The sequence below is a fragment of the Equus asinus genome, chromosome 6 (genome assembly GCF_041296235.1).
Source record: "Equus asinus isolate D_3611 breed Donkey chromosome 6, EquAss-T2T_v2, whole genome shotgun sequence".
In the NCBI taxonomy this organism is placed as follows: domain Eukaryota; kingdom Metazoa; phylum Chordata; class Mammalia; order Perissodactyla; family Equidae; genus Equus; species Equus asinus.
Window position 1 is genome coordinate 40,198,106 of NC_091795.1, and position 8,685 is coordinate 40,206,790.

An 8,685-nucleotide genomic window follows, 5' to 3' on the forward strand; every position below is an offset into this window, starting at 1 on the left:
TAAGGGGCAGATGTGTAAGATGACATATGGCAGTTAGACTTGGGTGGGGAACATGATGTAGTCTGTACAGAAGGGGAAATAGAATGAAGTACATCTAAAGAAGAAAAATCTAGGCCCCTCCAGAAGTTGGATCTCGTCCACCAGTAACGTCCAGATGCTTTGATCTGAAAGCCAGCTTGGTCACCAACAAGCATTAGCCAATACTGAGCACTGCTGGCATGCAGGTCTCAAGTTGAGGCCTTGCTCCTCCGCAGGCAGTGTGACTGCAGCCCACTGCAGAACATCAGTAGTAAAGCGGCTCAGTGACCCTGGCCTCGCGTGTTGTTGCAAAGGTTAACTGAAGTAGTGAGTTCGTGGGCCTGGTGCACAGGGGTCGGGGAAAGGCGATTTCTCTGCCTGCCCTGTCCTGGGTGGGCCTCCTGCTGCAGCAGCTCCCATGGGGAGGCCCCTGTTATCAGCTGCCCCCAAGGTGACTCAGCCCTGGTCATTCATCTCATAGATTCCCTTTTGATTTATACTGACCGTCCTCAGCCATAGTCATTCATGGATGAGGTGACCCAGGGCTTTTGGAGAAGTGTCCTGAATCTCTTGTTTCCCAGAACACTGATGTGATCACGAGCCATAAGTACAGCCTCCCTGAGAGAGTTTTTACATTTGTCCTGGTCCACCTAGACTCGTCAGCTGCCATCTTCAACTCTATTCCAATTTTACTCTTTTAACGCTCCTCTCAGGCCCTGCTTCTGACTTCTGCCATTCATGACTCCTGCTTCTTTTTCTAAACCCCTAAAATCTCTCCCCTTTTGGCTACCCCAGCCCTAGACCCACTTCCTGCCTGTTTCATCATTTTGTATGCCTTTCCCTCTTTCTCCCATCCAACGTCACTTCTTTTTTCTCATGAAGCCTTTGATCCCCACCCCCACCAAAGAGAAACCACAGTTAACAGCATCTCCAAGACAAAAGGCTTCTTTATTACTCATCTATTAACTAGTACTGCTATTTATTGTTCTAGTAAATTTTTAAAATATCAAAATATATAACTCTTATCTATCTATAGAAAAACATCTGGACCCCAAAGGGGCACCAAGAGCCCTAGCAGCCTTATATCGCGTAGCCATAGTATCGAGAAATTTCCATTTCTTTTTCCCTCTCAATGAAAAACTGCACTTTCCCCCAAGAGGTGTACTTGGCAGCCTTCTCACGCTCCTGTTGAGCCTGCCTCTTCATGGCCTCCCGCTCTGGCCTCTGTTCCTGTGTGATGGGCTCTGACATCACTGGCCCTGGAATGACGGGTTTCCTCCATGGAATTGGTTGCTTGCTGAAATCCTCCAGTAGATACTGGGCGGGAGGCTTGGGCGGGGCCTGGAGCATGGGCACAGCAGTGGGAACGGGCTCCTGCTGGAGAGAAGTGCAAGATGCTGTTCTGTAAGGTGCAGGCCTTGAAGCAGGACACTGAGGGCCGCTAGGCCGGGTGGGGTTGGTGGAAATTGGCCGAGCTGGTCTGGCAGGACCTGTCAAAGATGCAGGAGCTGGGTGGGTGGAATTGACTGCAGTTGGTTGAGCTGAGTTGATGGAAGCAGGCCGGGCAGGGTCTGCCACAGCAGGCCGATGTGAGGCCAGAGCCTGTGGCCTCCGAGGAACAGGTCGAGCTGGAGGCTTGTCCACGGACAGAAAAGGCAAAGGTACCAACCTGACCTTCCCAGGAGGTGTCAGCTCATCCCGGGATGGAGGTGGACACTGTTTTTCAGCCCTGCCATCTGGTTTCTGAGCTTGGACTCGAGTTTCCAAAGGACCTTGACGCTTGAGTGGGGTATCCAGCCACGGTTTGATAGCTGGGCAGGGCTGGGGGTGTTTGGGGTTGCTGCAGGTTCCCAGGGCCCGGGAGGAAGAGGGCCCGGTGTTCTTCTCACTCTTCCTCCCCAGAGCATGAAACACCTGCACCGACTCCAGCATGTGCTGGCCGAGGCTGGTTCGAGGCCGCTTAAAGGTTTCTTGGCTCAGCTCGGGTTGATTCTTCCTCCGCTTCATCTTGGGCATCATTGGCTTCTCTTCCACCCTGACTTCAGTCCCTGACTGCCGACTCTCTCCGGCTTTCTTGGGGTTGTTTCCTCTGGTCCTCTTGGTCCTTTCCTGCCCATGGCTCTTAGTTGTACTGATCCTGCTGGGTGCGGCTTTCTGAGGTTTGCTGTTGGAGTGCTCGGCCTCGTTCTCAGGAGCCCTGTCACTGGCTGCAGCATTGCAAATAAGCCCTTCTCCCCCTGACAGGCACTCCGGGTCCTTTGGCTGGATTTTGGCCTTGGGAGCACCATCGAGAGGCTCAGAGGCCTGATGTTTGTTCTTCCTGGTGTTATCGGAGGCATCCTTTCTGCTACTTGACTTTTCCTACAGCTGGATGGACTCGATGGCTCCTGTCTCTTTGGCTTGGATCAGCTCGGGGCCTTGGGGTTGATCAAGGTCTTTCAAGGGGTCGAATAGTTGGGGAAGGTGACCATCCTCCATCAGTGTAGCGATGTCTGCAAGGCCACCGCTAGCCTCGGTCCCGTTTTCCAGTGTCCCTTGGCCCTCAAGACTCAGGCTACTCTTTCCCAGATCAGCGTTTTCGGAAGCAGGGTGGTCCTCTGGCCCGAGGGGATCGATGCAGGCCAGGAGCTGGAGAATATCAGGAATTTCTAAAGGCTGTAGTAGCGGATCTTGGTTTTGTATTGGGATCTGGTCGGGATCCAGGGGCTTTGCAAGGTTGGTGTTAAACTCATCCCAGTTCTTTGGATTTGGAGACAGTGCCAGGAGGTCACTGTTAGAAGTGTGGACTGGAGCTGTCAGTGAAAGATCCCCAAGCTCAGCTGGTGGGTCACTCTGCAGCATCTGGGTATTTCTGCTACTGCAGGATTTGGGGAATTCTGGAGCTTGCTGTAGGTAAATTTTCTGGCTTGGCGATTCCAGCCCCAGGGAAGTCTCCATCCCCAGGGACGTTTCCACCACTACAAAGGAAGCAAGGATGAAGTGAGTCCTCGGTGGGTGAGGTGTTCCCCCTTAGACACCAGTGCAGCAACCACGTCCCTTCCCCCGATGGGCAAGGCGTTTCTCCTGGCTCTTAAGGATCATGGACAGCGCCCTGTACTAGGAGATAAGAGGCGAGTGTTCTGGTTCTTACTGGTGATCATTGGATGTCATTGTCCCTTGGTTTTCTTTGTATTTCATAGGATTGTCATAGGAGAATTAAAAAGTAAAAGAGATTTTTGAAGTATGAGACATTTCACAATTCCTAGCATTCTCCTGAGAGAATAAGAACACTTCGCACCGCGGACCAGGATAGGGAGTGGAGCTCTTCCTGATGAAATTTATAAGTAAGGACAGATTCTTAGCCCACTGAGTTTGGACGGGATCTGGGGAGACAAGGTCTTATTCCCGGTATCAGGAAAGTGGCAGAAAGTTAACCTGACGCTATGGGAATGAGGGTTCTGAAGCGCCTTCCCAGGAGACTGAACTTGTACATCAGGACAGGGAGTTCATTTGTGTGTGGTGGTACAGGGCACTTAGCAGGTGGAGCAATGAGACTTGTGGGGTCCCTTGGTGTGCTCTTGGGGTTCTCAGCCATGAAGTGTAGGTGGGCATTACACTGCCCCCTTCTGACCTGTATTATGTGCTCTTATGTCGTGTCTGAAATGGGGAGCACTGAGCGAGGGTAGTGTGCACTAACGTGTCAGGACTTCAGTTCTACCTGTCTGTGGCCTCGCCGCTTCCCAGCTGCAGATTTGACCCTGATTTTGGATGCAGACCTCCTTTCTCTGCCTTCTTGCTGTTTGTACTCACCTTGAGATCTGGTTTGTGGGATGGCTGGAGCAGACGCAGCGTAGCAGACCCCAGAGGTGGAGGCTGGTGGAAGGACATGTGTGGGCTGAATCTCCTTTAGTACCAACACCATTTCTGGTTGAGGAGCAGAGGCCCCAGCTCCTGTGTAGGACACAGAGCCGTAGGACTGCAGGCAGGGGCCAAGTTCTCCAGACAGCAGAGGCCCCAGTGTGCCGTGACCATAGTAGTACACCTGGCTTCCTTCCTGGTAGGGAAGTGACAGGCTGTGTCCCTGATTTGGAACCTGAGATGGTGTTCCCTGAACAAGGCTGGTGGAAAGTGATGGATACAGTGGGACCGGGTTATTGGCACCTGAAGTTCTGTCATAGTGTGCTGCCATAGACATGGAAGAAACCGCTGTGTCGTGGCCAGTGACAGAGTGCAGTCTCCGAGTGAAGAGGACTCCTGTGCAGTGCTTCCTGGGACACCCCACTCAAAGAGACCCGGATAGGAAGCAGCTGAGGTGGAGCTCTGGCTCTGGCCAGTCACTCCAGACAGCGTGGTTGTGCTAGAATGTTGGTAAAGGTAGGCGCTGCCCATGAGTGGCTGGGAAGAGGTGCCCGAGGCTGATGGCAGTAGCCATCCTGAACTGACGGCTGGAGCAGAGACTCTGGAGAAATTGCAGACACTTCCTGCTAGGGAAGCTGCATCGCTCACCACAGGAAGAGAGAGCTGCAGGGAGCTTGGAGTTCCAAGTAAAAATGGATTTTGGAAATTTTCTGTAGGGAACAAGAGGGTGAAGAAAAACTCAGTGAGACTGATCAACTCTGACAATGTTTGAGAAGCATCATCTCAAGGTTGCTGCATGAGGAAGCCTCTCATCCCCTGCTCACTGAGATAGCGAACATCCACCCCTTTATGGTGGTTGTAAGGCCGGGTGCAGTTTGTTCCTTTCTGTGTAACTGCCTGTGCTCCCAGCTGCGGCAGAGATGTGCAGAAGCCCCAAGCGGTGTGGTTCACACCTTGTTGTCTAGGCTGGAAGCCCCTTCTCGCTGTCCATCCTTCCCTTGAGCCTCCCCTAGTCCTGACTCATCTACTCTTTGCTAGAATAGAAGCATTTTAGAAGTAGAACGTCCTCAGAGATGCTCTGTTCTAACATTCTCCTGGTACGAGTGAGGAAACTGAGGCTCAGAGAGGTCAGCTGGAGTGGTCCGATTCTCCCATTATGGCAGCATCATCACCAGGTCACAGAGCCTGTCTCCTGACTTCTTGCCAGGACTCTGCTCTGACTGTTCCACTACCAGAACCCGGGAGAAGGAGACCTCCTAATAAGGTGTTTTCTTGGTCCCTTAGAAAACAGTGCAGCTGTTAGCACTGTCTTCTTCAGGGTCTGTTTGCTCGTGCAGTTCACGTGCTGTTCCCTAGAGTTCACCCAGTAGTCAGTCCGGGTGGTAGGTGTAAAGGGTCACTCTTACCCTCTTCAAGCCTGGTTTCTGATCCTACCTCCACAGGATTGCCTGAGGGTGTGCATCCCAAGAAGTGCTTTTTGAAAGAAAACTGTAATTTAATCTCTGAGCATCGGGTTACTCATCTGTAGTTATAGTAATAATGATTATAATCTTAGTAATAATTCATACATGAATGAAAGTTGTATGTGGCATATCTGTTATAGGGAGAAAGACAATTTCTGTAAAAAATCATGGAAAACCTTTATCACAGAACTAAAAATAACTATACTGATATATGAAAACTGAGGTATGTAGCAAGCACTAAAGCATAATAAGTTTACTAATAAATGAAATTCTGTATCACACATACTGTGTCGTGAAAGTGAGTATTGCTGCCTCCATTGTAGTGAATACTATTTACCAAAACCAGCCCAGAGTGGAAGGTGATCTTGAATGAATTCCTAGCCATTACGTGCCCACAGAGAAGCTATATGAATAAAACTCACCTGAAAGGCATTAAATGCTATAAATGTGAATGTACATCTGGCCACAATACGAGCAGAGTGATATTTCAGTGAAAACTGGTACAAAGCTGAGAGCAACATCCTAAGTGTAAAGGAATTCCGTTACTGTGCCCGTTCTTATTTCTCTGATCATGACCCAGCAAGGAACAGCTAGTAAGGAATTAGTCCTTCTGATTCAAGTTAGGGGATATTATTTTTTTTTAAATTTATGTTTTATTTTTAACAGGCATAACATCTGCATAGTTGAAAAATGAGAATAAAACAGTAGAAACTCTGTTGCCTCCTGCCCTCTGGATAACGACTTTATCAGTTTCTGGATTATAGGAAGTGTCATTCCTAAAAGATCTCTGAAATGTGTATATTCAAACTCTCAGGTGCCATCCATGTTCAGAGAGGCAAGAGAAAAAAGCAAACAAGTGAGTCTGAGTCTGAGAAGCTGCTTTTCCGGGCGATGCCCTCCCCTGCCTTACTCGCCTTCCTCGGCTATGAATGTGAGCGTTTGCTGAAGTCAGCTGTGCTTCATCCTGCTCTGAGCACATCTCTCTCTGTGCTCTTCCTGCTTCAATTGAAAATCTTTGGTTCCTTCAGCATTTCATGCCAAACCACCTCTTTTTCCTGGAGAGCTCCTCCTCGCTCTCCTCCTCATTCTTCTATTTCCTCAGCCCTCTAGGTTCCTGTTGGCCTGTGCTGATGAAAACAATCCTCAACTTCTTGACCTTTGAAGAACTAGTCCCCCTGTAGCCCAGTACTCTCCATCTCCTACCCTATTTTCCTTTTCACCTCATTTAGGTAGAAAATTCCAGAACATGTGAATATTGCTATTTGACGCACCCTAAATTTGAAGTACTAGAGTTGAAATGTCAGTGGAGGGAGACCATTGCAGATGAAACCTCTGGGTATATTTTACTAGTTTTCTGCATCACCTAGGATTTCTCTCTGTTTCTCAGGGAACACTCTCAAGAAGTCTCTGATTTCATTTCTACCTGGGTGCCCTTTAAGATTCAATATGAGAAAAGAAAAGGAGCAGAAGGAACAACAGTTGTAATATCCTGATGTGAGAGATGAGGAGGAAACAGAGTTTGTGAGAGAGTCGACGACTTGTCCAAAGTCACACAGCTCATGCATGTCAAAGTAAAATGTGAAATTACTCTCCCAGGTTTCTAATTCAATACTTTCCCTCATTTTTCCATGCTCTTTTGGGGGCAAAAAGACATAACAAAAAACATTTAAAAGTTTCTTTCGCTACCTGACATGGTGAGAAAAGAAGAGGAAGCATCAACTGCAGATGCAAGGAATGAGGAGACGATACCAGAGGAAGTCTGAGTGGCTGCCGCCAAAGAGCGGTGTGTCCAGTACGAAGGTCGCTGGTCACACTGGTCACTTGCAATGATCCAAATTTATTTACCAGCAACTCCATGGAAACCCCAAGATTCTACCAGGTGGCAGTAGGTCCAGGGGGAGAACGATGTCACAGAGCAGGCAGTGTAAAGGTAAGAGACAACCAATAGGGCGGCCAGATTCCCCACAAGAAGATAGGATTGGGTGGAGGGAGTCAGGGGAGAGCTACAGCAGCACTTGCGTGGCTGAGCTCTGGGGAGGTGACATCCTAGGAGCCAGATGCCATAGTCTCTCTTCCCCAGGCTCTTATATTAGGGAATCTTCTCAACGTTCCTTATAGATGTTCATTAATATAATTAACTCATGATTATTTTAGTCTATAAATTATACATTTTGAATTATTGTACATTTATAATTTTAGGTACAGTTAATTAATATCCTTAGTGAGGAAGGAAAGGGACATGTAGATTGACTCAATACAGTTGTTTTGAACTCCTATCAGTTGATCTAACTGTGAACTTGTTGAAGCTTTTAAGGAGCAAAGGAAGGGATTAATGAGTTCTTTCTGTAACTTGGTGAAAGAGTAGGGTGAGGTTTGTTGAGTGCCCCTTGTGGGGAATGATGTGGTTCAAGGCTCTTCTCTTTCAGTTTCTTCTCCTTGAATCCTACCTTCCTTGGACTGGGCTGGGCTGGGCTAGGTTGGACTTGCATCTCTCTGCTGCTCCCCTTTTCTTTTTTCTGCATTATAGGCCTTGTTTCTGGGACCAGCCTCGCCCTTGCTTCTCCCCCGCCTGGATGTTACTTCCTTTCAATCCCAGCAGCAGAGGTCTTCTTTCCAGTGCCTGATGCTTCTGAAAATGGCGTCTGCCCATTAGAAGCATATGCCAGGGAGCCAGAGACACAGCTGAGGGCAGAGGTCTTCTCTTCCAGCCTTGGGTTGCAATTCTTTTGCCCATAATTTGCTACCTCTGGCTCATTTGGCCACACAGGCCTCCTGCCATCCTGCGCTTTTATACGTGAGAGTCATTTGGGGTCCTCCCCTTTCCTTCTCCTCTGAGTGTATCCGGTGTGGCAGTTGCTGTAGCTTCCTCCCTCTTGGAAACAGCCACTGTAGAACATTGGGCCTCTAGGGTTCTCTGTCGGCCATGGTTGTGGGCAAGGCCAAGCGACATGCAGAGGAGAATAGTGAGAGAAAGAGGAGGACATTCGTGGAGAATAGGGAAGAGGCAAGGTGAAAGGGACAGAAAAAGAGAGTTGCCTGTGGATTTTTGGGTTTCTTGAGAAACAGGTTGATACATTTTGGCCTCACTTTGTATTAACGGAACTGACAATTCAGTATATATTTTTTAATGTCACTGGATGGTCCAGCAACAGCCACGAATTCTGTACATTTAAGAGAATAACCTTAAATTACTTTGCCTCATTTTGTTTTATGTGATATTGCACGATTTATGTTATTCATTGGTATGTTTGTAGAACATGGGTCGTTTTCAAATGCTCTGGGTCTGTCTCCGTGTTTTTCCTGGTTCCGTTTTTAAGGATCCAACACTGGGAGACAGATCACATGCTGTTCTCCTGCTGATTGTTCA

At 48.5% G+C, this 8,685-nt stretch overlaps 1 pseudogene; it reads right to left on the reverse strand.

The window, feature by feature from the left end:
* Positions 1-993: 993 nt before the first annotated feature.
* LOC139045471 (uncharacterized protein C2orf78-like) lies at positions 994-8,097 on the reverse strand (annotated as a pseudogene).
* Between the last annotated feature and the right edge of the window lie 588 nt (positions 8,098-8,685).